Here is a 27,755-nt window from a genome sequence, read left to right on the forward strand (position 1 = left end):
GTCTACCATGGAAGCTGACGATCCTGTCGATGCCCTGCAATGTGTGATCCTGAATAGAGCATAAGGAGCCCTGACCGGCAGCCAGGTCTGGCTCTGCAAAAGAAAAACAAAACAAAACAAAAACAACCATGGTGGTGGAGCACTTGCTGTTATGAGCATCTGAAGAAGCCGATCAAGCCAAAGAATCTGAAGGCAAACAGCCAAAACGAATCCGTGCACAAGTCTACTCTGCACCAGTAAAGCTGATTAGCATTGTAATCCACAGATCATTTGAGTTAAACACCTAAAGGCATATTATTTGTCACATTTTCCATGTGGGGGCTGCCAGGCTTTCCAATTTTCTTTTTTGCTGTAACATCTAGGGGCATGCATTTCATGGAATGGATATATCATATGAGTTTCTACAGCCCCAAAATTGGAAGCCAATAACACAGAATCAAAGCAGTTTGAACCACAATATGATAGTCACAGCAATGAATGGGATGATATACCATATGGAGACCATTTCCAATGTCCTCCACCTGGCTGCTAATAGAATTGGAACCACAATGTTACTGTCTGAGAATATGATCTCATTAGACTCAGTTCCAATAATATCCAATAATATTTGTGATATACTCATGAGTAGTGATATGGATATCATAGCTATAGCCATGGCTAAGAATGAAATTTATATGTGCAATTTACACAAGGATTTCAGAGTCTTTATGTTACACTCAGCCGTGCCAAGGTAAATGTTTAGCTTCATTATCAAAACATATGTGCATTGGCACTAGGCTACCAAAAGAAAAGCTCTTTTAAATTAAGCAATTCAGATTCTGAATTCCCCAAGAATTCCACCAATTGAGGTACTAATTAAACATGATTTAAATTCTGGTGATCTAAAGTGTGCCTACTGAATTTTGCAAACATTCCAAGCAGGAACATTTTTAAAAAGCAAGCCCTTCTAGTTCACCTTTTCCAAATATAACAAATTCATTTTCTGGCTGCTCACTTCCCATCCATGCATTTTAGTCTATTTATTTGATACTTCATTTACATAGACATGATGCACCCACTTGTAATGGTTTCCCAGCAATTTGAAAGAGGCTGAGACTGAGAGTTTATTCTGACAACTGGAAAAGACATTTTCATCACCATTTTGGCAGCTGTTTCACTAGCAATTGAAAAATGTACAGTTCTTGCAGAGGTATAAAATAAAGTTATATCAAGCCAAGGATGACTCACAGATGGGGAGAGCAAACCGTGGTATAGGTGCTGCCTTTTTCTCTGAGCTTCTTAAACATAAACAACTGAGCAGTGCTGACCTTAAAATGTCATAGCTGAATTGCTGATCCATGCACTATTAGCATGAGATGAAGAGTAGCAGCTTCTTTACGGGTTGAATCCTAGATCAACTTCCCTCAGATAGATAGCATAAATGGACATTCTTTCAACACTGAGATGTACAACTTACTGGTATTTGTACATTTGAGCTATCTATTGATATATTTAGAGAACTATCTTAAGGTTATCTTAGATATTGTGTCCCTGATTCAAATCTCTCCCCAGCCCCCGCCCCCCGCCTCATTATGGTTCTTTATCTAGGTAACAGAGCCACATAGGTACAGTATCTTTATAGATAAGCAAAGTGTGACTGAGGTTATTGGGGTCAGTGTCACAGAAGAACACCTGCGATCAATGAGAGCAACTCATAGCCAAAACTTTGAGATATTTCTAAGGAAAATATTAAAATCTCAGGGGACCATCTTACTGGGAGGTAAACTAAAGGAAGGCAGAGGCTTCCTGCCTTATCTAAGGGAAAGCTTGGTTGAGGATGGGCAAAATGACTATACTTCCTGTTTCCTTTCAGATCCAAGCCCAAAACTCCATTTGCATTGCGAGTAGGAATGTTTAGATAGTTTGGGCTAGGGAATTGTGTTTCTGTTCACCTCAACTGAATATAACCTAGGCTCGTTTGTAATTTGGAACTTCTCAAGGTAATGTCCAAAAGAGATGGTTTCATGTTGAGATACTCTTCTGGGTGATATAGATTGCTTGCTTGGAATTTTTTTCCATTAAAGATCTCCACCTTGTTTTATTTTCATGCCCCTTTTTAAGATCACAAGAGGCATTCAGTCCAGATCCCTACCAAGCTAGAACACACTATTAAAGCATCCCCGACAGGTGGCCATCTGGTCTTTGCTTACAACCTCTTTTCCTGCATGGAGACTCCACTATGTTCCACTGACAAACAGCTTTTACCCACATTTGTGCCCACATACATAGGATTTTCATTTCCCAAGGGAAGGAGAAGGAAAATCTCTGCAGAGTCAGAGGTGGAGAAGTGAAAGAGCCCTCACTAGCTTTCCGCTGAGTTACTGGGTCAAAATGTGTTAAAATTAGTTGGTTGCAGCAGCTTAAATGATCTCATGATAAGTTTTATATATTAAACACATTTAGCTTAACTGAGCACTATAAGTGCATACACATCTACCTCTGCTTTTGGTGTGACTTGAAGAACAATCACCTTGTTAGACATATTTTATAGATGACCAGGGGCAAGGATAGATAATGGCTGCGATAAAATTGTTATAAAATTGTTATAAAACTAAAGCAAGGATTTAGATAGTCATGAGACATTGTCCCAGAAACCTGGTAAAGTTCCATTTGCCTACACAAGAAACTTTTTTCTTCTATTTTCCTCCATCAGGTAAGACATGGTTTTCAAAATGTTTAGCACTTTTATGAAGGAGAGTTCATATCATTAGGTAATCCAGTACAGCTTGACTCAGAGTGGCTTTTAAGGATTTTGGTATGAGTAGAGAAAATTTGCTAGCAATTTGATAGCAGTGATTGTTCTAAAAAAAAAAAAAACACCTAGTGCATTTCTGGTATGTGCTGTGCCACTGAACAAATGTCTACAAGGATTTTTGGCATTCCTTCAGATGCCAGGGTCATACTGCAAAACCAGAACTACACTAAAATGTTAGTGTAAAACCATTTAAGCTGATTAAAAATATCATTTTTTCACCAAGTTTCAGTGTATAATGTCCAAAATCACTACTAATAGCTCAATTTATTTCCGACTACAATTAAGTGTTTCCATTTAAAATGCCTCACAATAGAGCACATATTTTAATGTCAAGAGAGGAAAAAAACAGATGGAATATGTACAAACATATCTCAGTTTAGTGTGTTGTTGAAGGCTTTCATGGTTGGGATCACAGGGTTGTTGTATGTTTTCCGGGCTGTATGGCCATGTTCCAGAAGTATTCTCTCCTGACGTTTCGCCCACACCTATGGCAGGCATTCCTGGATTAAAGAGCCACATCAACTGACAGTCCCAAGGGCTGTGATAAAAACTAGAGAATAGAGAAAGGAAGGGTGGACCACTGGCTAGAAACAACTGGTGAAGACTGGCCAAATGCCCCAGATTTAAAGGGCTGTGGTCAACCTGAGTGAAAACTTTGTGTGTGTGTGTGTGTGTGTGTGTGTGTGTGTGTGTGTGTTTTCCATGCAGCCCACTGCTGTCAAACAAATCAAATCTAAGCAGGAATGCCTGCCTTGACCGTCTTGCCATTTCCGTGTCCCCCAGTGTTCAGGGTATGCTGGAAAGGGGCGAATCCAGATGGCGATTTTGCACTGCCCCAGTAACTCAACCCCTCACCCTGGAACAATTCCAGATGCCGTAAGGTCTCTGGGTCCACTTGTTATTGTATTTCATAGAACATATTAGGGATAGTGACACATTCAGCAATAACAGCAATGATAATTTGCATGTTTTTTTATGCTAATACAATTAGCAGTTTCTGCTGGTGGAACTTCATTTCCATTCATCTCCCTCTTGAAATTCAAACACTGATTTATTGCTTGTTATCTATGTATTATAACACACTCTTCACAACAATATTTTATTTGAATGGACATACACACTTCTACAGAATTGACATGAATCTAAATGTAATCTGTGCATTTTAAATTTGCAGTGCATTCCATACAATCTGTATACATTAATATGTTTTTGAAAAATATGCAGTAAACATTGCATATGTTTCTGAAAACTGCTCCAACAAACTTTAGACAATGGGAGTGTGCACTCACATGTCCAATGACGAATAATTTGCTTAAGAATATATTGAACATATAGTGGTCTAAGAAACAAAAGAGCCAGCCTAGAAAAGATGAAAACAGAAATCACTTTAGAAAGTGTTTTGTTCAATTCTTGCAAGAAGTTCAATATTCCCTTCACAAAAATCTATAGTTTCATGGAATAGATCTAACACACAAAGGTATTCTAAATAACCTCTTCTTTTTAGCATTAAATACTGACATGGAGAAAAGGTTTTGTGTTCTGAATGCTATATAAAAGTTTGACGGAATGTGTATAATATTTACAAGTGATTTAGAGGTTTTAAAATGTTTGAATTTGTGAACTGCATATAATTCCTACTTTGGAAAAATCAATATTTTTGGTTGATATTAGCATAGAAATTAGCTGAATGATTTACAGCTTTATTTATTTATTTATTATTCAAACTTATATGCTGCCACTCCCCTAGGGCTCAGAGCGGCTTACAAAACAGACTAAAATCTAAATCAATTTTAAAAACAGCAATAACAGAAATCAATATGCTATCTAGACTTAGAAATGTATATTAAGGGAATACTGAAAACTAGTCACATAGCAAAGTATTTGTGTTGGATGCAAAGTTATGCCAGTATCAAAGTTGGGAAGCCTTTAGTTCTTCATATGGGTTGAACATCAACTCCTAGATATCCCAACGAGCATAGCCAATGTTAAGGGAATGAAGAGCAATGTAAAGAACCAAAAGCATATCTTTGTCTAAAAAATTAAGGCATTCTGACACTGAGTTGAAATTGACTTAGTATACCCCAGAGCTAATATATCTTAGATACAATGGGATATAGCAGGAATTTGTGTTTGGTGCCTTTCCAACTGGCTACCTTGATAGAGGACAAGCAGGGTGGAAATCAGAGTTGCTGAGGAGGATTGAAGTATTATTGAAAATCTGGCAATTCAATTATCACTTCCTTTGCAAAGGACCACTCTCCAATTAATATAGATGTGAGAAAAGCAAGGTAGGCTTTAATCAGTCAAAAAGATTTAATACTGGGTGACAGTACACTCTGTTAGCGCTAATTTTATGCTGGATGTTAGAAATTGTTTTTGCCAAGAGTGGATCATTCAAATCCCTTAAGAAGCATAATATTAATCACACATCTTCCTTTCTAGTTCTCTTTACAAAATAATAAAATAAAATAAAAGTGACTTGCAGGTAATACAGGCAGCTGGGCTGAATATTTCATTAAGGCTAGAAATTAAACTCTGTCCCTACTTTCCTGTTCCAAATCATCAGCGTTACCAGAAGATACGATTATCTCTGCTGTGTCTCCTGGTGTTATCTGCTGTGTCTAGTTAAAGCAAAGGCTTTATCATCAAGGTGCAGCATAAAGAAATCTAAAAAGGATCCAAACCACCATGAGCAACATCACAGAACCATACAAGACACACAGTGGGAGAAACCCAAAGGTATCTGACAGGGAACGGCTGGACAAGATTATTCAGAATGTCTCCAGTGACCAAAAATAACAAAGCAAAGTTAAAGCAAATGCAAAGTGACATTCCACAATAGCTGTAGATAAAATCATATGGATTAAAAGCTTAGACAGCATGATATAGATTGAATTCTCTCTCTCTCCCTCTCTCACAGGCAATTTTGATTCACTTACTATAAATATGAAAAAAAAATCCCAAAGATTTAACAGGTAACATTTGTAAGGCTCACTTGCATTTTAAGCATACAAAGGGAAAAGGGAAGGGGGGGTAATAAATGTTAAAATACCTTAACTTTTTTATTTTCACAAGAGGTGTTATGAAAACAAAAAACTTTAAGGTATTTTTACATTTATTACCCCTCTTACCTTTTTCTTTTATATGCTTAAAATGCAAGTGAGCCAGGAGATCATGCTCCCCTCTTGTTAAAATTAGGAAACCCAGAAAGGAAGCCCCCAAGGAAATGGATATTCAACCCAAAGGTAACATTTAATGAAAAGGATAAACAGGTCATTAAACAACAGATTCAATCAGATTAATCTAAATAGTACAATAACTAAAACAGAAATTGAACAAACAATAGGAAGCCTAAAAATACATTTATCACCTGGGCCAGATGGCTTTACAACAAACTTTTATAAAATATTTAAAGACGAAATTACTCCCAATCTTGGTACACTGTTTAATGAAATAATGCAGAAACAAAAAGTACCAAATTCCTGGAAATTCTCTGAAATTCTCACAATCCTAAAACCAAATAAGGATGAAATGAATCCTAACTCTTATAGACCAATATCCCTAAGCAATGTGGACTACAAAGTATTCACTGAAATATTAGCAATCAGACTGAAGGATATAATACCAGATATAATTCACGAAGACCAATACGGATTTGTAAAAAACAGGAAATTAGCGGACCCTATAAGGAATATTTTGAACATTTTGAACCATGCCACAGAGAAAAAATCTAAAGTACTCATATTAAAATTGGACTTTTGCAAAGCATTCGACTCAATAGATCACAAATATTTGAACAGTCTCTGTGAGGAATGTAATATGGGGGGAAAGTGTGTAAAGTAATAAAAGAATTATGTAGTGAAAACAAAGCAACTATCTCAGTAAATGGGGCACAAATTAGACAAATAAATATTAACAGGGGAACTAAATAGGGACGCTCCCTTTCCCCAGCCCTATTTTCACTGACCATTGAACCCTTAGCAAACTTAGTAAGGAACAACTCGGTCATTAAAGGTTATAAGGTGTGCAAGGAAGACATTAAGATCAATCTATACACTGATGATGTTATGATAATTTTAGGGGAGGTGGAGGAATCACTATAATCATTAGTCAAAACAGTCAAAGGCTTTGGAAAAACTTTGGGCCTCACAATAAATTTAGGAAAATCAGAAATATTACATAAAAATTTAACATGGGAAGAACTCAAGAAGGTTCAAAACATTATGGGAGTAAAATTGGGGAAAAAGAAGATGAAATACCTGGGAGTGGATATACCAAAACAACAACAACAACAACAACAACAACAACAACAACAACAACAACAACAATATCATACTCCGAACTCAAGAATGGGAAACAGAATGTTGGTGTGCAGGAAAAGAGATTTAAAGATGGGCTCAAAGTCAACCTTAAAAACTGTGGCATAGACACTGAGAACTGGGAAGCCCTGGCCCTTGAGCGCTCTAATTGAAGGTCAGCTGTGACCAGCAGTGCTGTGGAGTTCAAAGAGGCACAAACGGAGGGCCTAAGGGTGAAACGTGCCAAGAGGAAGGAGCGTCAAGCTAACCCCGACCGGGACCGCCTTCCACCTGGAAACCGATGTCCTCACTGCGGGAGAATATGCGGGCCAAGAATTGGTCTCTTCAGCCACCTAAGAACCCACCCCCAAGATGGAAGACAATCGTCCTCGAGCTACGAGGGATCGCCTAAGGAAGGAAGGAAGGTATGATAATTTTAGGGGAGGTGGAGGAATCACTATAATCATTAGTCAAAACAGTCAAAGGCTTTGGAAAAACTTTGGGCCTCACAATAAATTTAGGAAAATCAGAAATATTACATAAAAATTTAACATGGGAAGAACTCAAGAAGGTTCAAAACATTATGGGAGTAAAATTGGGGAAAAAGAAGATGAAATACCTGGGAGTAGATATACCAAAAAAAAACAAAAAACAATAACAACAATATACCAATGAACTACAGTTACCTATGGAAAAAATAAGCAAACAAATTATCACATGGGGAAAGAAATTTCAAGATATATCTACAAGGCTAAAAATCTATAAGACGAAGATCTTGCCCAAATTTTTATTCTTTTCCAAACCCTCCCGGTAAATATTCCTACCAATTTGTTGATGAAGTGGGATAACTCTATCAAACAATGGGTAGTGGGAGGAAACAAAAACAGAATTGCCAACTTTCTGTATTATAGTAAACAAGAAATGGGTGGTTGGGGAGTTCCCTCTTTGGGAATATACTATTAGGCAAGCCAGTTAGCGAGGTTATTAGAATTTGAATTGGAAGGGTAAAAAAATGGGTGCAAATAGAAAAGGAAGCAAATAGATGGCAAAGGGGAACATCATTGGGAGAGAGAATAGACAGAAATGACTTAAAGAATTTAAAAGCAGGCCCTGTTTATCAATGTTGCTAATCTGGAAAAAAAAGGGCAAAATAAATTACAAATAAATAAAATTGACCCTTTCCCATTAGAAACAATAGAAAATAAGGACAAGACATTCACAAATCTAATTAGGGCACTGAAGGAAAATGGTATCAAAGGGATTGGGGACATCATGGATCCCAATGGAGAAATATTAAAGTGGGATAAAATAAAAGACAAATGTGGTCAAGGGAACTGGATAGCATGGTTAGGTCTGTCCAGTAAAGCTCAGGCCATGAAAAGAAGAGAAGTAGCTGAAACCCTACTGGATATAATAATTAAAAGGAAAATAGAAATAGATAAAGGGATGACTGAGCTACTGTATGAGGAACTAACCACCTTAACTTACAACAAAAAAAACAACTTATAGAGAACTGGAAACAGGAAAAAAACATTACTGAAAGGTGGAACTGGGTGACTCCTTTCAACTCCCTGGCCATTAGCCTGTGGGGTCCTTCAGGGTTTAATTCTGTCCCTCATGCTGTTCAATATTTACATGAAACTGCAGAGAGATATCATCCGGAGGTTTGGAATTCGGTGTCAAATTTATGTGGATGGCACCCAACTCTATTACACTTTTCCACTTAATACCAAGGATGTCGTCCTTGTTTTATGGATTGAATGTTTGCCATTGTATATTGGAATCTGCCCTGAGTCCCCTTGGGGAGATAGGGTGGAATACAAATAAAGTTGTTGTTGTTGTTGTTGTTGTTGTTGTTGTTGTTGTTGTTGTTGTTGTTATAAATTCACTGGTTATTACTAATAAAAAATTAAATTTGCTCTAGAAAGCAGCTGTTCTGTCCTAAAGAACATTTTTTGCACAGAAAAAAAAGAAATGTGTTTATAGAATGAACAGCAGTGTGCCCATGGCCAGAGGAGAAAGTTAGGAACCATATCAATGTTTTCAAACCTAATGTCACTTTAGGTGGGTATTTTATATGATTTAACAGAGGGGATCAAGGAAAGATCTGGCCATCCTGCTCCACATGTTCAATGCAATGCCTGAAGGGAGTACTCACCGTCTCTGTAGATCTTTGTGTGTGATGCTCCTTCAGGCATCCTATGAACATAGATAGAAGAGGAGACCTTCGTGCCATTGAATCCATGTGTTTCCTATTCACATGTCAAGAATGCTTCAAAAGGGTCCTTGAGTGTTGTCAGTCAGTACATAGAAGTGTTCAAATGATGTGAAATCTCTGAAAATGCTTTAATCAATTTGTGACTGTCACTGGTTTTACCTTTTCTATTTGCACATTAATTGGTATGACCTTTTACAATGTGCGCTGACAATGTGATTGAACTCCAGTACAAAATATTTTGAAAGAGAAACAAACAAACATACAAACCCTTTGTGCTTTCCCCCCATCCTCCCCCCCCCCTCCCCTGTTTGAATGTTGCTCAGTCTCTGACAATAAATCTCACTCAGGCTAAAGAAAATACTTCTAGCCTTTCTCTTTTGCATGCTGCTGTTACCATTTGACAGGGTTTTTTTAATGGAATTAGTCTTCATATTTTTCCAGAGATATGTTGTAAATAATTATAGTTGACAATTTAACTCAGGAAAGCTCAAAACTGAGAGACTCACAACTGTACAAGCAAATGGATGATTGCACATGTGTGTGTGTGTGTGGGAGTGGACTGGCATAGGGAAACATAAACCAAGATAGCAATTTCCTCACCACCCCCAAACCTATCTCTTCCATTCACCTTGTATCCCATTATTCTGTGCTGCTTTTCATGTTGATATGCAGGAGCACATCTCTCGACAGGTACGTTCTATTTATTGGAATGTTATTTTAGAACAACTTTATTAAAGATGCGCTGCATTGATACAATATAATGTGGCACAGAGTGGCTTGTATCCCAGAAAGCATTATAGAATTAAATAACAGAAAACAGCAGGAAGGGTATGGTATGAATTACACAAAGAGAGCAAGGCAAAAGAACTTGGTGGAGAATAAGTTAAGGTATTTAGTCATACAGCTGGGAACACAGGGGGAAACTGTGAGAAACAGCTAGACCTGGAGTCAGAGGAATACATATATGAGGAGACAGTGGTCAGGGAAAAATAGAGAAAATGGTAGAAATCATCATCCTGGCAGAAACCGCTTCTACCAGGTTTTGCATGGAGCTGTACAGTTGGAGAGATGGGAGAAGAAAATATTATTAACATCTTATTTAGATGATACCATCATTATGTGTAGTGCTTTACAGGGAAACAAAGCATGATGGAAATGGAGGTCTTTATCTTGAGAAGTACACCAGTAAATGAGATGGAGAAACAATATATATATTCACAATATTTCTTATCTTCAGAAATGGGAAAGAATGACCGCAGAAGACATATCTTGCTATATTAAGACACATCTTATATCCTCCATCTTTGCAGAATATTTGAGCAGGAAGGTAACACTTTTGATTAGTAATACCACTACATTTTCAAAATAGAAACACATGTTGTGTAAAAAAAAACATTGTACTTTGCAGAAAAACTAAATATTTGAACAAAGGAGTGGGCTATATATATATTTAAAAATGAACAAACAGTTATATAATTGCTCCATGCTTCAAAGCATCCAAATATTGTTCATGAAAATGAAATAAATAAACATTTACATCTCTTCTGACAGAAGATGCGATGGGAAAGAGATCCCCAGCCACTTGCCTCTTGTGTAGAACAATGGTTTGTCTGCGCCCCCTGAAGTAATTTGCTAAAGCCAAATGCTATGCATGATGTGGCTGCATTTCCAACATCAAACAGAGAGTATCTTGTTTTTCCTCAGATAGCAATTCTTTGGCCAACTCTAGGATGAGTGAAGGGGGTGATCTATTAACGTCACAAAAGATATGAGTTTGAAGGAAGAATCAGAAAGAAGAAAGACTTCTGGCACTATAGATGAGTACTGCCCACCATTACCACATTAGGTACTGAGTGAATAAATTATAGAAAACTTGTACTTCATTCTATTTTAATACACTTGAAAACCAAACACGTTCTTTACCAAATTTTACACTTGGAATACAAGTGTTTCCAGAACATTCATCCTGGAATCAATATAGTATTTGTAAAAACTTATACTGCACATTCTTGGTTTTTAGTAATTGAATGCATGTAACTGAAAGGGGTTTAACACAGATATAACTCTACAAAAGATAAAACTAAAGAGGTGGAACCTGATTGTTTTGTAGTAGGATAAATATTGCTTCCTCCATGATGGGAAAATAGATCTTGGTTGTTGAGAAACTCTACCAAAATGAACCCTGGATTGATGAGATTCTTTACAATTTGTGATTTATTCAGTACAAAATTTGCAAGTGGTTGTTCTGCACAAAAACACCACTATTTGCACAGGGAGGAGCATTTTCTGCAGAATAAGTGTTGCTTTCTGTAGAAAAAACACTTTTCTGTGCAAAACAACCATGCATAGTTTTGCACACAATATTCTGAATTGTAAATAGGCTTTGAAACATGTGACATTTTCAAAGACTTTCTTATATTTGAAAGAAACTTGTTAAAAATATTTGTTGTGTCCTTTGAGAAGAAATTTAGGCCCCTTCTACACTGCCATATAAAATCCAGATTACCTGTTTTGAACTGTATTATATGGCAGTGTAGATTCATATAATCCAGTTCAAAGCAGATAATATGGATTATCCCATTTGATAATCTGGATTATATAGCTGTGTAGAAGGGGCTTTATTGAAGAATTACATCCCTACTTACTTTTGAGAGTAACTTGTCAGTTGAATCAGTAAAATAATTGCTGCTTAGCAATTCTAACAGAAAAAAAGACAGCCAGTGTTTGTGGATATAAATTTTAGTCAAATATAGGCAGCAGTTCAATATGAAGGAAAAGACAATAGCCATTGTCAGCATAGTAATCAGTCCAAAAAACCCAAGAAACAAAATTTGAAACTAAAAACACAGAGCCAAATACTGAAAGACATTCATTTGTCATAATACATCAATGTCCCCAACCATGGGTGTGGAATTTAGTAAACATTGTTTTCTGATTGGTCAGTGGAAAATGAGCTTGTTTTATAAGTACCGATTAGGCATGTGTGATCCATTAAAAATGGTTCAAAAGTCAGTACAAAACTGGGGGGTGTTGGCGTTTCATTTCTAAAGTGTTTCTAAAGTATAGGGTTGTTGTATGTCTTTCAGGCTGTGTGGCCATGTTCCAGAAGTATTCTCTCCTGATGTTTCGCCCACATCTATGGCAGGCATCCTCAGAGGTTGTGAGGTACCTCACAACCTCTGAGGATGCCTGCCATAGATGTGGGCAAAATGTCAGGAGAGAATACTTCTGGAACATGGCCACACAGCCTGAAAGACATACAACAACCCTGTGATCCCGGCCATGAAAGCTTTCGACAACACATTTCTAAAGTATAGTTAGTCAAAATTTCTTCTCAGTGGAGCACAGATATTTACTTACTAGAAGTATCAATCAATCTTAGTCCTCCTCTTTGCAGATTCCACCATTTATTACAACTCTGGCTGGCTGGCTGCTACTACTGAAGGACACATCTCTCCCCTATCCTGATTGGGGCTTTCTGATGCGAGCAGAGTTCTGGGAAATGGAGTTTAGGGCAGGGCCTTTTGCATGCTCTGCCATAGGGTTCCTTGCCTTCCCAAACTACATTTCCCAGAGTTCTGTGCTTTCTTTCCCAGCGAATACTGCTCCATGCTTTCCCTCTCCTACTGGAGAGGTGCCATTAATTTACAGAGGAATGGGAGACTTTTTGGCTTTGCTTTGTTCACTTGCCATGAAAATGAAGCTGACTTTGGGAAGGGGCTTTTTGAGATTTACAAAAATAAAAATAAAGTTAAGTTTTAGGCACAGGCCATGCCCACGTGTCAAAAATTACTTCGGAAGTACAGATTTTATGAATTTTAATCCAACTTTAGAAACTTTAGAAACTTTTGCACCAGCCTAGTACTGATAGAAATCCTGTTGAAAGGGACAGAAAGTTTTAATTCCTCCTTGTTTTTGCCTTGTTTGTAAATATTTTATAAGTCTTTTAAATTTTAGAAGAGAATAACTCATATATAAAATAGCTTCATCTCATTACTTATGTGTACAGATAGATAAACAAACTTTTCTAACACCCTACTGTTCTGGACTATTTACTAATCAATTGCTTCTCGTGATGGTGCTTTGTAATGATTTTTTTAAAAAACTTCATATGCAGAACAGAGTAAACAATCTTATATTATCTGTCTAGAAAGGAGCTTTAGTTCAATATGCATTAAAAACACAGTAATGTTCTAAGTGGGAAAATAATCATTCATACAATTGTTTGGAATTTTGTAGATTTTGTAAGACATTATATTTTAATCACAGAGTGGCACCCAGAAAGCCATTGCTCACCCTTAGGAAATAGAGCTAAAACTGACTTTATGTAATTGTTATGCTTTTCTGTCTCAAGAACAGGTTTTCTCTGTGAATATTGTTTCAGAACAAACTCTTAAAAACATATCTTACATGTCAAAGGAAAAATCATCACACAGAAATAGGAAGAAGTATGTTAAGGAACTATTAAAAAGGTATCTAGAGGCAAACGTTAGATAAACAACAAGCAGCAGGAAAAACACACTGAGGGCTAAAAGTTTTAGAACATAGTGTGTGATGGGTATGTGTGTGTCCATGCATTCCAGGAAGACATAAGTGAATTGTGTATGCAAGGGTTAAAATTCAGTTGGTGACAGACTGGTTGTGCCTGCATACCTTCCTTCCTTCCCACATTACAGAAGAAGGCATTCTGTATCTCCTTGAGCAACATTCCTAGCCCTGGAGTGGATATCTAACAGCAGCTGTTCATTGACACAGCTCCATCCTCTTGGCCATTGGACATTGCAGGGGTGTGCCTGTCCACATTCCAGTTCCCCTTGAATATCCATGGAAATGGGTACAGCTGTATAATGGGAAATGAACACTGCCCCTGGTTGCACATATATGGCTGCTAACCTGTAACCTAATAATAAATGAAGGGACAAAACTGTATGCATAAACTTCTCAGCTGTTGTTGTGATCCTGGAGGAAGAAGTCATCAAAAGAGAACACCCTCTTCTTTCCCTGTCCCTCCAACATCTTAAATTTCTTCAGTGTGTTTATCGGATCTCAAACTACGTCTACCCTGATATCATTGTGACTGCTTCCTAAACAATATCCTCTGTATGTTTAGAAAATGTCAGAAAGGATTTACCTGTATGCCCATGTAGGTGAGCTGTTTCACTTATTAAAATTTAAAGCTCTCTTTCTCTCTCTCGTGCCTTGGCTGTTGCAAAGTTGATCTTTCAGTTTGCCCATTGAAAAAGTCTTTGGAAGGCCACAGAAATGGAGAAAGGAATATTAGAACTGATTGTGCTACATAATGTTGAGTTTTGAGCATAGTGATGTGGCCATGCGAGCTGCATAGGTCATGGAAGCTGATCTAGGAATACTTGTGTGTTTCAGTTCTGACATGACAGTTCTGTTGGGAATGTCAGTGATTTATGAAGATTATAAATGTTGTTTCTGAATTCCAGGATGCTAAATAGCAAAATCACCACCAATCAGGATCTTGGCTTGCATTATAGAAATCTGAATTTGGCAAAAGCATTCTGTTAGCTTCTTCCAGCTTTGCCCAGGTGCACATCCATTTGATTATCTTAGAGCAGGTGTTGTCATAATTCATCCAAGGCAAACAAGGACTCATATTTACTACCCTATCATTTTCCATTTTATCTCAGAACATAGAATGATTGAGCCCACTTAGTACTAGGGAATACCATGGGTATCCATGTACAGCTAGGAAATTTTGGACAGCCACTGTCAATCCAACCTAATGAAATAAAATTGTGATTTGACTCAGTATAACAATAATGCATTTATTTATTTATTTACAGTATTTATATTCCACTCTTCTCACCCCGAAGGGGATTCAGGGCGGCTCACAATGTACATATATATGTCAAATATTCAATCCCATTAGACAAACTACACACAGACAGGCACAGAGGCTATTTGACATTTCCAGCTTCTGGCTTTGTGAGGGTATGCTCGATTCTGGCTACAGGAGGAGCTGCTGCTTCATCATCAACTGTGACACCGAGTCTTTTGATGGAGTACTTTCTCATCCAGCACGCATGCTTCTGGACATTTTTATGGTGTTGTAAATTAGTTAAATTAGCCTCCCCATATAAGCGGTCCCTAAATTTTCCTACTTGACAGATGCAATTGTCTTTCAGGTTGCTTAGGTAAACAAGGAGCTGGGGTATTTAACAGTCAGGCACTCAATCTGACTCGGGCTTTGAACTCATGACCTCTCAGTCAGTAGCGATTTATTACTACTGCACCACAGCCCGGCCCCTATGTTTCCAAACTGTGTCTGTCCCAATCTACAATACCTAGCTCTGAGGAAAGTCCTCTCAGAATGCATTTGAAAGACAGAGGTAGATATTAGTGTCAGCACTGGTGTGTAGAGAGCAGCATCTGCTATGTTGTACTATTGTATTTGGTGTAACTGGCACAACATACATGGAGACCATGTTCACACCTTGATCAGTGATGTGTCATTGAAGTTGAAATGATTTCAAAGTGATTGTAAACATGTTTTGTTATGGTCATATTTTCCATATTTAGAATGTATACTTTAAAAACACATTTAAAGCACATATTTATGTTATCCCTCAGGATAACATAAATATCCATAGGTGGAAATACACTATACAAGCTCTAGGCAGAACAGCAAAAAATGTGCAACACATTCCAGTGACAGGGTGGACCCACTACTGCAAATGGCAAAGCACAATCATAATGCACATAATTTCTCTGCACAACATACCAAATATCTCATAATGCCATTTATGCATGCATCTGTCACTACAGAAGGCTATCTACACTCTAAGATACCACTTCAAAGAGATTTTGAATCAGGATGCCATGAAGTCAGAATGCACATACCAGACTGGTAGTTATCACCAGTCTTTAATCTCTTTTCTACCAGGTATAATTCTTTTGATAACTTTACAACTGCTATTCTTGCTACTTCTTTGAGAATGCAACCATTTCTCATTCAATCTCATTCTACTTTGAATCCCAGAGCAGCTGGACCTTTGTGGTCTGGATCACTCCCCCCCCCCCCTTCTTTTCTCACTGTTAAGAAGGATCAACAACAGTCTAGGTTTTTGTACAGGACAGAGAGCAAGGACAAGTGAAGAACCCACTGTACCCTATCCCCAAAGGGACATACACATTATACACATAACAGAATGCCAACCATTCAGTGCAATAGCAATGACATCAGAGCACTGAAAAATTATAATGAGATAGTAAAATTAGAGTTAATCCTCCCAAAACTTTTCAAAAATATGGGAAGTCTTTCAGATAGTTTGTGTTTCACTGTATTTAGAGCTCTAGGATTCTGCTGCATATGAAATACTTTATCTTCTCATTACTGCACAGAATTTAACAAAACTCAGGCAGATGGTTTCAATCTATCACTTGTTGTGATGATCATTAGAGTTAGATGTTCCTCTCCCATCTATTTTTTCTGAGTTTTGTTTCTTTCCTGTTATAATGCAGAATTAGGGCAAGATATAGCTGGCAGTACTTTTTCAAAACCATTATATGAGCAGACATTAGTAGGCAAAGGTAAAGGTTTTCCCCTGACATTAAGTCTAGCCGGGTCTGACTCTGGAGGTTCGTGCTCATCTCCATTCTTAAGCCAAAGAGCAACGTTGCCCATAGACCCCTCCAAGGTCATGTGGCTGGCATGACTGCATGGAGTGCCATTACCTTCCTGCCGGAGCAGTACCTATTGGTCTACTCACATTTTCATGTTTTCGAAATGCTAGTTTGGCAGACGCTTGGGCTAACAGCGAAAGCTCATCCTATCTACTCTCCAGATTTAAACCGCCAACCTTTTGGTCATCAGGCTCAGCTGTTTAACCCGTTGTGCTACTGTGGGCACTAAGGTATCAAAAATATGCCCACTATAGATTTCCATTTCCTAAGGCCAAAATGCAGGAGACACTAAATCATCAGTGCCAGCACCAGCACGACCAGCATCAGCATCAGCATCATCACCAGTATCATCATCTCCATCATTATTATCACCATCATCACTGTCATTGTTGCTACTGTTTCCACTGCATCTTCCCATACTGTGTCCAAAGCAAACAATGTGTTATGAGCTGAACTTTTGTGCTGCTGTTGTTTGAGGTAAAAAAGCTACCTATAAACTTTTTTTAAAAAAAGAAAAATAAAGTTCATTTTCAGAGAAGTGTTTGAAATTTTAGGTCATTTATAAGAAGTTGAGGTTGCTCTGTGCAAATAGGTGCTGTTAAAAGCAAAGAAGCCATAAGGCATGGCCTTTTAGTTTGCTGTTATGCGCCCTTGGAATCCGTTTACACACAATGCACTGACTATGATCAAAGAGTGAAGTACCCAAATACTGACTTCTTTCTACTACAATAACATAAAGAAAGCTCCTGATGCTAGTTAGGGGCGGAAAATTATGAGAATGTAATTGAATCTGTACTTTAATTTGACTTTAGATCTTTCAAAGAACCATAGCGAACCTAAGCAGAAATCTAATTTCTCTGTAGTCTTTTCCAAACACTTATGAAGCTCTTACAGGTGATTGTATTTATTTTAGCCCTTCTGTGCTAGTCTCTTTCTTCACGTTGACCCCCAGACAATAGTGAACCCACTACAGTCAGCACCTGGAATAACACCAAACCTGCCAGCCACTATCACACTATCACACTATCACAGCCCCACTGGTTTTGACAAATCCAGATGGTTTGGCACATATCTGCATATAAAAGTAATTAAAAGCATCCAGTGTGCTTGGCTTCCCCGAAAAGTACCCGTTACATTTTGAATCAAATGTTTGATCTAGGACTCCTCAGACACTGCACATTTTTTCAATAATATCATCAAAGTGTCAGTGTATTATGTTGAACAAAGCCCATTTATGCCTTTTCCATCCCTATATTCAGGTCAGATTTATTTTGAAAATTTCCTTTCTTTCATTTATAATTGTTTCCATAAAAGCCTTTGTTGATATATCTTGGTTTCATATAGCACACTACCTTAATGACAATTAAAGATGCTACAGTTATCTAAAACAAAATCAAACAAAGCTACCAGGCATTTAACAGTCTGGTTCCAAGTGGACAGATGTTCACATCACATGAACTGCCATCTAAATTGTTACTTAACTGGTGTCCTTGTTAGGACATTCAGCATTTTCACCCAGTAGTGAATTTGTATTAGAATTTCAGTTGAAATATGTTTGGCAAGAAAAATAGCATGCAGAACAGAGGTGGGTTTTTTAAAAAAGTAAACAAGTAGGATGCCTTGCTCAACAGTAGTAAAAGAGCAAACAGAACCAAATTGTAAGAGGAGTTAACAGTACTGTCACGACCCAGGCTGCAGAGCACCAATAACCATACACAGAGGCCAGAATCTATCTAATATCTTTATTAAGGAAATATATAAAGCCAATAAAAATAAGTGTAGAATGTAGTTCAGAAGAAGACCTTTCAGGAAAGGTCAATTATAGTCCAGGAAAACAATGTCCAATATAAAATATTAAGGTCCAAAGTTGTAATCCAATAACCGAAACACTCACTTTGCCAAGCAAAGTGAGGGGAGATGACAAGGTTCTTAGTCCAAGGAACTTGAGGCAAGGCTAGGAAGTAAACTTGATTCTTGGAACACAAGGCTTGATACAAGGCAGCAAGGAACGAGGAACAAGGACAAGATCCGTGGTAAATACTTGGCAAGGTCCGGGAAGCAAGGCAAGGTTGGAAACGTGAACGAAGGCTTGGAAACAGGAACGAGGCTTGGAAACAGGAACGAAGGCTTGGAAACGGGAACGAGGCTTGGAAACAGGAACGAAGGCTTGGAAACGGGAGTAGCGCTGTCCACACACAATCTACTCCAGTTGCTGACGAATTGACTCCGCAAGATTCCTTTGGGGCAAGGAACCTAAATAGGGTCTCGTTTTCCCACCAAAGAACACTTCTCTGGGGAATCAGAACCGAAAGTCAATCTCTGTGTCCAGATGCATGACTCCCTAGAATTTCTCATGGAAGCAGTCTTAATCAGCTGAATGCTTGGCTGCGATTCTCAGGCTTCTGCGATTAGCCTGCTGAACTCCTTTTTGTTGTTGATAATAACTACGGCGAGAAAATGGGGGAGATTCTGACTCAGGGCTTGTTTGGCAGATTTCTGGAAGGCAAACCTCTTGCAGGTGCAAGGGCTCCAAATCAGGCTGGGAAAGTTCCAATTCTGGCTGAAATGGTGGAAAACCCAAGTTTTCCTCTTCATCTGCCACAACAGCGCTAGGAACGGGACTACATGGCCCATGAGTCATCACACTATCCCCCTCCTCAAGCCCCCTCTCAAAATAGGGCTCTCTCCCCGAGGCGCGAGTCCGCGGCTTGGTGGGGTAGGTCTGATGGAAGCGGCGGGTTAAATCGGGGGCATGGACTGTGGAAGCGTCTTCCCATGAGCGTTCCTCGGGGCCAAAACCCACCCAGTCAATGAGATATTGCAGGCGGCGGCGGTGGAAGCGAGACTCCAAAATGTCCTGAACCTCGAACTCCTCCTCCCCATCCACCAAAACAGGAGGGGGGGCCGGCCGGTCTGCATCAGGGCGCACACCACCCGCCGGAAGGAGCAGGGAGCGATGGAACACTGGATGAATGCGCATAGAGCGCGGAAGTTGGAGTTTAAAAGTCACGGGGTTAAGTTGTGCCACCACCGGATAGGGACCAATGAAACGGGCATCTAACTTCCGGCAAGGGCGATGGGAGGGCAAAAAGCGAGTGGACAGAAGAACCCGGTCTCCTACCTTGATTTCGGGGCCCGGCTGGCGATGTTTGTCAGCGTGGCGTTTATAGTTCTCCTTGGCTTGGTCTAGTTGCTGGAGCAAAAGTTGTTGCACTGCTTTGAGTTCCTGCAGCCAGTCCTCTGCTGCGGGAACTTCTGAGGTTTCAACAATAGAAGGGAAGAAACGTGGATGGAAGCCGTAGTTTGCAAAGAACGGGGTTTCTTTAGTTGAAGCCTGGACACCATTGTTATAGGCAAACTCTGACAGCGGTAACAGGGAAGCCCAATTGTCCTGCTGATAGTTTACATAACAGCGAAGGTATTGTTCCAGAGTGGCATTGGTGCGCTCAGTTTGCCCATCCGTTTGGGGATGGTGAGCCGAAGATAAACGAGAGTCTATGCCCAATAGTTTTTGTAGTGCTTTCCAGAAACGAGAGGTGAATTGAGACCCACGGTCTGTGACCAAACTCTTGGGCAAACCATGCAATCTGAAAACATGCTGAAGGAAATAATCTGCAGTCTCCTTGGCCGTGGGGAGGCCATCGCAGGGAATGAAATGGGCTAGCTTGGTAAAAAGATCCACCACCACTAGGATCGTGGTGAATCCACAGGAAGGTGGTAGATCAGTGATAAAATCCGCAGAGATTATTTCCCATGGGCGAGATGGGGTAGGAAGGGGTTGCAGAAGCCCTGAGGGCTTCTCTCTTCTTGTCTTGGAGCGCTGGCATACTGGGCAGGAATTGACATATTTTTCCACATCCTTGCGGATCTTGGGCCACCAGAAATCTCTTAGGATCAAATGCATGGTTTTAAATAGTCCGAAATGCCCTGCTGGCTTGCAGTCGTGACACAGACGAAGTGCCTTTTCCCTGCCCGGTCCTGGAGGGATGTAGACATGGTTTCTATAGCAAAGTAACCCATCCTTAAGCGAGAAGGGAAACTGTAGTCCTTGGCGAAGTTGGTCCTGAGCCCAGGCATCTGCTTGTTGACTGGCCCTGATTTCCTGAGCACAATGGGGCCCTGGAGTAGAGGGAGCTGAATCAATTAGAGTGGATTTGGTATTTCCCACAGTGAGCGTGGCAAAGTTCTCGGGCTGCAGCAGTTGGGATTCAAAGGTCTCTTTGCGCCCTGCAGCATATTCCGGTTTCCGTGACAGTGCATCTGCTTGCTTGGTCTGGGCTGGGGTTACATAGTGGATTTGGAAGTTGAAACGCTCAAAGAATAAAGCCCAGCGTTGTTGCCTCTGATTTAGCTTGCGGCAGTTCTTAGATGCTCTAGATTCCGATGATCAGTATGGACCTCAATGGGAAATTTGGCCCCTTCTAACCAATGTCTCCAAGTTTCAAAGGCTGCCTTTATGGCCAAAAGTTCCTTTTCCCAAATAGTATAATTTCTCTCTGGTGCGGTCAGTTGACGGGAGTAAAAGGCACAAGGGTGAAGATGATCTCCCACTGGTTGTAAGAGTACAGCCCCAATTGCCACATCGGAGGCGTCCGCCTGTACGACAAAAGGGGTTTCAGGATCTGGGTGTTGAAGGATTGGCTGGGACGTGAATAATTTCTTTAGCTGCTGGAATCCTTTCTCTGCTTGCTCTGTCCAGCGGAAAGGCTGCTTCCCACGGATGCAGCTGGTGATTGGATCAGACCAGCGGGCAAAGTCTGGAATGAACTTGCGGTAGTAGTTCGCGAACCCCAAGAAACGTTGCACCTCTTTCTTGTTGGTTGGCGCCCGCCATTCCAATACTGCTGAAACTTTTGCCGGGTCCATGGTGAGCCCTAGTGGCGAGACACGATATCCCAGGAAATCTACCTCTTGTAGATCAAAAGTGCATTTTTCCAGCTTGGCATAAAGTCCATGATCCCGCAATCGTTGTAACACCATTCTAACGTGGTTCTCATGTTCTGATTGTGATCTAGAAAACACCAAAAAATCGTCCAGGTAGATAATCAAGAACCGGTCTAGATAATCCTGAAAGATATCGTTGACAAAATGTTGAAACGTTGCGGGAGCTCCACACAAACCGAAATTCATGACCAGGGTTTCGAATAAACTGAATTTAGTCTGGAAGGCGGTCTTCCACTCGTCCCCTTCCCTGATGCGAACTAGATTATAAGCTCCTCGAAGATCCAGTTTGGTGTAAACCTTGGCCCCTCGAAGCCGGTCTAATAGGTCCGAGATCAAGGGCAGGGGATACCGGTTTCGCTTAGTGATATTGTTCAATGCTCTATAGTCCACCACCAAGCGTAGGTCCCCTGACTTCTTTTTTACAAACATCACTGGGGAAGCGGCTGGGGATTGAGAGGGTCTAATAAACCCCTTGCGGAGGTTTGTCTCTAAAAACTCCCTGAGAGCTTCTTGCTCCGGTTCAGTCAGGGAGTAGAGGTGTCCTCGCGGGATCGGGGCCCCCTCCACCAAGTCAATGGCACAGTCATAAGGTCTATGCGGGGGTAGTCTCTCGGCTTCTTTTTCATTGAATACGTCCCAATACTCTGAGTACTTCTTGGGCAAGGTGATGATGGGTTCAGCGTCTGTGGCATGGCAGACCTTGGCTACAAGACAATGGTTTTGGCAATATTTTGAAGCAAACTGCAGTTCTCTGTTGGACCAGGAGATGTTTGGGTCGTGGAGTGTCAGCCATGGGATTCCCAAAATCACAGGGAAGTGGGGAACCTCGGTAACAAAGAAGGAAATCTCTTCCATGTGTTCCCTTATCCACATTCTGGTGGGTTCTGACCACTGGCTTACTGGACCTGTCTTGAGGGGGCGGCCGTCTATGGCCTGCACCACACGGGCGTTCTTGAAATCGTGATATTGTAATCCCAGAGAGTCGGCATACTCTCTATCAATGAAATTGTTTGTGGCTCCTGAGTCTATCATGGCATGGATCATGACGGGTCCTTTTTTCGCTGACCACAAGGTGACCACTAGGAGAAATAGGACCCCGGTTGGCGGCTCTTGAGTGGGGTTTTTGACCGGGTTGGCGAGCCTCTCTACGCCCGGTCGCTGGCTTCCCCCGCCGGCTTCACGCCAGCCGCCTCAGACGCCTTCGTCTCCGTGGAGGACGCCGCCGCCAGACGGGCGGCGGGCTTCCCTTTGGCTGGGCACTCTCTGGCAAAGTGGCCCCCGTTCCCGCAGTACCAACAGAGATTTAGGCGTTGGCGGCGGGCCTTCTCGGCAGCATCTAATCTGGGTCGCACATTGCCCAGCTGCATCGGCACCTCCTCGCTTCCTCTGGGGTATGGGGCTGGTGGCGGGGGTCTCCACACTGGACGCGGCTGGACGCCGGTGGGAGCGGGAGGTTTCGCTCCAGCCCTGCCGCTCTGGCCTCGGATCCATTGCTTCCTGTTGGCAAGCATGACTTCAGCCCGTAAACATTGTTCAATGAGTCCTTCAAGGGAGTGTGGAGGATCCACCTTGGAGATTTCCTCCAGCATCTCGATGTTGAGACCCTCCCGAAATTGTCCTCTGAGGGCTATGTCGTTCCAGCCGGTGTTATGGGCCAGCACTCGGAACTCGGCTATGTACTGGGACAAGGGTCTGTCCCCTTGGGAGAGGCGCCGGAGTTTGTGGCCGGCTGCCTCCAAATTGTCTTCGATCCCCCAAGTCGCCTTAATGTGATCCAAGAAGTGTTGCGCTGATCTTAGATGTGGGGAGACTTGGTCAAACAGTGCCGTCGCCCAGTTGGCCGCTGGCCCGTCTAGGAGACTGTAGATCCACGCCACCTTGATGTCTTCTTGGGGAAACTCGGCATTACGGGCCTCTATATAAGCCTGGCATTGGCGACGGAAAACATGAACCTTAGAAGCTTCTCCAGAAAACTTGGTTGGCAACGCCAGGGCCGGGAGACGGATTCCGCGTTCCTTCAATCCCCTTATTTCTCCCTCCTGCGCATTGAGCTTATCACGGATGCGGTCCACTTCATCCTTGTCGATGGTGTAGCTGAGTGGCTGGGCCCCCGGTCCGGCTCCGGTAGACATTCTGGCCTAGGTTAATTGGTGCTTAGGGTGGCGGAGTCAAACTGTCACAACCCAGGCTGCAGAGCACCAATAACCATACACAGAGGACAGAATCTATCTAATATCTTTATTAAGGAAATATATAAAGCCAATAAAAATAAGTGTAGAATGTAGTTCAGAAGAAGACCTTTCAGGAAAGGTCAATTATAGTCCAGGAAAACAATGTCCAATATAAAATATTAAGGTCCAAAGTTGTAATCCAATAACCGAAACACTCACTTTGCCAAGCAAAGTGAGGGGAGATGACAAGGTTCTTAGTCCAAGGAACTTGAGGCAAGGCTAGGAAGTAAACTTGATTCTTGGAACACAAGGCTTGATACAAGGCAGCAAGGAACGAGGAACAAGGACAAGATCCGTGGTAAATACTTGGCAAGGTCCGGGAAGCAAGGCAAGGTTGGAAACGTGAACGAAGGCTTGGAAACAGGAACGAGGCTTGGAAACAGGAACGAAGGCTTGGAAACGGGAACGAGGCTTGGAAACAGGAACGAAGGCTTGGAAACGGGAGTAGCGCTGTCCACACACAATCTACTCCAGTTGCTGACGAATTGACTCCGCAAGATTCCTTTGGGGCAAGGAACCTAAATAGGGTCTCGTTTTCCCACCAAAGAACACTTCTCTGGGGAATCAGAACCGAAAGTCAATCTCTGTGTCCAGATGCATGACTCCCTAGAATTTCTCATGGAAGCAGTCTTAATCAGCTGAATACTTGGCTGCGATTCTCAGGCTTCTGCGATTAGCCTGCTGAACTCCTTTTTGTTGTTGATAATAACTACGGCGAGAAAATGGGGGAGATTCTGACTCAGGGCTTGTTTGGCAGATTTCTGGAAGGCAAACCTCTTGCAGGTGCAAGGGCTCCAAATCAGGCTGGGAAAGTTCCAATTCTGGCTGAAATGGTGGAAAACCCAAGTTTTCCTCTTCATCTGCCACAACAGCGCTAGGAACGGGACTACATGGCCCATGAGTCATCACAAGTACTTTCCTCAGTGCTAAGTTTACAGGTTGAAAGAACACATAAAGCAAAGTTAGATTTTTTTTAATATTTACTGCATGTACACTAAATTCGTATTCTTATCTTCCTTGCTTACATAGACTGAACATAGACTGAGAGTGAAACATTGACTGATCCCAACATTTAATCTACAGAGACTTTAGATTTCACCACCCATTCCAAATTGGATTGCTGGCAAGGGGTTGTGGGGCTTACAGTCCAAAATATCTGTAAATCCAGAAAATCACTGTCTGTCTTTTAAGCAGAAAGTGATAATGGTAGCTACAATAACTACAACATGCATATAGGTTTTGTACTTGTGACAGAACACTGATTGCACCAGGACTGTTCTTCACAGGGACTGTGCTAATTTAATTTTCCCATATGAGAAAAGAGAGATATAAAACTCTCCATGCCATAGACAATGCTAGATTATAAGAATCTTTTGTGCCTGTTTTTTCATTATTTGGGGATTTGTATTAAAAAACACACACACAATAACTTTTCACACCAAAAAAAAGTATCTGTGAAAACATTTTTGGGTTTTGCAGAACAAAAAATGCTATTACCACTGTAACCCCCCCCCCCCCACACACACACACACACAAACCTTGTTTCTCATGTGCATACTCAGTATGTAAATGTTGTAAACATGCAGCTATTTCATTCTATTTCACGGCTCAGGTCCAGACTACTTGACCAAAAGTATTTACCCTTACAAACCAGCTGGGGCCCTGCCGTCATCGGAGGAGGCCCTGCTCTCCTCTGCTGGAAATCACGTCTGGAAATCCTTCCCTAAAGAAACAAGGAAGAGGATTAGATAATGAGAGATCACTACCAGGCCCCTGGCTGAGAACTATATCGTATTTGGACTTTCCTAGTTCACACCAGCCCAATGACCATCATTTGACTACACTGACAGTTGAAATTGAGATAAATCACCTCTCTTACCTCAATTCTCCTTCAACCTTTCAGGCCACTTGCCTGAAAAGCAGGAATACACTGGACCCTTTGGTTCAACTTTCAAAGTGGCTCTTTACTTTATTTCAAAATATACAATATGTACAAAGGAGATCGGAGAATCATCAGTCACGTCCTTTCACCGCAAAGCATACTGCAAATAGCACATTCCAATCTTATCAGCCCTCCATCGGCTTGTACAGGAACCTCCCAAAGTTACACTGTAGCAATACATCACAACTATGAATTAACTCATTCGTTACTTAACCACACAGTTTAAACTATAAGCAACATTTCACTTCATATAAAACCATATACTGACATACACAACCAACCCACGCTGTTTTGTGAACTCTAGTTGGCTGTAAATTAATGTGGATGTTTGTTTAGATTTTATGTTATTATATAATTTTGTTTGACTACGTATAGTTTAATTTATTGATGTTAGGCTTTAATTTGATGTTGGGTTTTAATTTTATTTTCATATACAGGGTTTCTCTGGGATTTTATGTCAGCATTTGTTTGTTTTATAGAGGCATTGAATGTTTTCCATTATATGTTGGAATCCGTCCTGAGTCCCCTTGAGGAGATAAAGTAGAATACAAATAAAGTTTTATTATCAACATCATCATCATCATCATGACAATGAATAATTTCAATTGTTTTCTCTCTACTACAGTAAAAAAAAGTTTTTTTCTACGCAGTTCCCACCCAGTATTCATACATTCAGAAGTGTTATGAGAAATTATGGAAATGATGGAGCGTAGCACACAAACATGCAATATTCCCAATTTTTCCTCCTACTCTTTGAAGCTTTGACCTCTCTAGTTTCCATTCTCTTCAGTTCCTCTGATCCTCTCAAAAATCTATCCCAGATAATTGTATCCCTCTGCATTGCTAATTTTCACTTCGAGTTCCACCTTTGGCTCCAGTTCAGTCAATACTCAACAGTGTTGTTGTATGTTTTCCGGGCTGTATGGCCATGTTCCAGTCAATACTCAACAGTCCTATTTTGGCCATTTCTGACAGTCATCACCTTTAGAATGCCTCATTAGACTTGAGCGTTGACCTGATCTTTTAAACTCTAAGCATTCCCTGCTTCATTACACTATATGCAGCCTATATCAGCAGAACCTTTTTCATCCATTATGTTGTAGAACAGTGTGTATTTTGTTTCAGTTGCTTAAAGGATAGCCCCTCAAATGACATGCATTGCTGGGCCTGGTCTCAACAGCAGATTTCCCTCAGTACTGAAATATAACTTTAAACCACTTTTAGCTTTATGATTCTATGATCTTAATGTATTTTGGACAAAAAGGACAATGTACCATGATGTTTATGTTCATCAAGACAGTAAAGCAAAAGAAGTGTCTGCTTTAATTCTCAAGTGAATGACACGGGAAGCATGGTAAAAGCTTTGTGGTGGATTTCAGGGTGCTGTCTTAATTGAACTATCAGTGGTTTGTTCCACCTAATTGACTCGACTTTCAGTAATTACTCTGTGAAGTTCTTTATGACATTGTACAAACTCTCTTGACACCTTAAACAGCTCCTTAACCTCATCTGCTATGTATGGCATTTTCAGCCACATTTGACTGGAACTGAATCACCTCCCAATAGGGCTGTAAAGAACATTTCCAAATGTTCTTACCCTAAGTGAACAAACATCCCATCCAAATTAGAAAAAAATGTCAACCTACACCAAGTATTGTGCATGAGCAAAGAGACC

At 40.6% G+C, this 27,755-nt stretch overlaps 1 long non-coding RNA gene across 1 annotated transcript; it reads right to left on the reverse strand.

The window, feature by feature from the left end:
- Nucleotides 1-29: 29 nt before the first annotated feature.
- On the reverse strand, nucleotides 30-27,287 carry LOC103281923 (uncharacterized). Its single transcript, XR_507781.3, has 3 exons — nucleotides 26,018-27,287; nucleotides 25,780-25,861; nucleotides 30-93 (listed from the first exon to the last, which is right to left on the reverse strand). It is a non-coding gene; the product is annotated as an uncharacterized LOC103281923 (long non-coding RNA).
- Between the last annotated feature and the right edge of the window lie 468 nt (nucleotides 27,288-27,755).

Source organism: Anolis carolinensis, chromosome 3 (genome assembly GCF_035594765.1).
Source record: "Anolis carolinensis isolate JA03-04 chromosome 3, rAnoCar3.1.pri, whole genome shotgun sequence".
Taxonomy (NCBI): domain Eukaryota; kingdom Metazoa; phylum Chordata; class Lepidosauria; order Squamata; family Dactyloidae; genus Anolis; species Anolis carolinensis.